Raw genomic sequence first — 1,334 nt, forward strand, 5'->3', positions numbered from 1 at the left:
TCCTCGAAATATGGCATTGTTGATGGTTCGAGTGTTGGTATCCTTGTCATTATACAAAGAGTTAGGGATGACAAGTGATGAGTTAATAGACAAGCTAAGGTATGTTAGTCCATACATTACTCACCCTAGTGAATTGCAAATTTCTAGGGATCAATTATGCATACATTCTTTTGGAAGTAAGGAAGTTAGGGGCTTGTGCTTAATTATCCCATCACTAGCACACCATATTACTAATAAGAATTGCATTAGTTACACTATGATGTATTACATAGATAACCTTTTTCTGTGGTCAACTACTCTTGTATGGTAATTTTGTATTAATTTAGATAGATGTCATAACGTGTCAGAGGGGAGGCAACTCTTCCCTTTTATTTCAAAGCCATTTATTATTGTTTGAGAGGGTTTGAGTGACTTGGTTGTTATTTGATTTCCAACTTCTTGAGAATATGATTAATGTGCATATGGACATGTGGTACTATATGTTTTCCAAGAGGGACAAACTGTAGTTCTCATGTAGGTAGTGGTTAAGGATTCCATTGAAATGTTGAGTAGTGAGGAAGATCACATCTTTGGTCCTACATATCGTTCTTGTGTAGGAATGAACCATAGGGGGTGCTCAAGTATCTTATTATTATAGTTGAGCCACCATATTAGAGACACGGTAGTATCAAGATGTATTTGTTATTCTATTTGTATATTTTTTTTGTTATATTTAATGAACATGTTATTGATTGTAAAATTGTGTATCATTTCTCTACTTATTATACACTATTTTGCATATATTCGCTTGTATGATGGTGAGGGGTCTCCTCCTTAGCTTGATAGAGAGATGAACGATATTGATGAGCCGCCCTAGTAGCATAGACCCGATATTCACTATATTTGATTGGATCTTTATATTTTGTTTCTAATACACAATACATTATGTACTTTGATAATTGGTTAAAGAGTCCAACTAGCTCAACCTAGAGTAATTTCACAAGATCTCAAGCTTGTGATTATTTATGTAGTCCTTCCTCAAGATATGGCATTGCTGATGTGTTCAACTGTTGGTATCCTAGTCCTTATACAAAGAGTGAGGGATGAGGAGTGATGAGTTGCTAGAAAAGTACATATGTCTTCTTCATCTTATATGTATTTAGATGATAAGATGTTTGAGATGCTCCTCCTCCTGCTCCACCTACACAACCAACTACGCCTACTATTCCACCCATCGATGGATGCATTGATCCATATACTGCACCAACTGTTGTGCCTTGACATGCCTACTGCTCCACCTCCTACTCCACCTATTACACCATCTACTGATCCTATAAATAGGATCTTATTAGCTC

The sequence above is a fragment of the Pinus tabuliformis genome, chromosome 4_1 (genome assembly GCF_031772625.1).
Source record: "Pinus tabuliformis cultivar Carrire ecotype Pingquan chromosome 4_1, CPIR1, whole genome shotgun sequence".
Lineage (NCBI taxonomy): Eukaryota > Viridiplantae > Streptophyta > Pinopsida > Pinales > Pinaceae > Pinus > Pinus tabuliformis.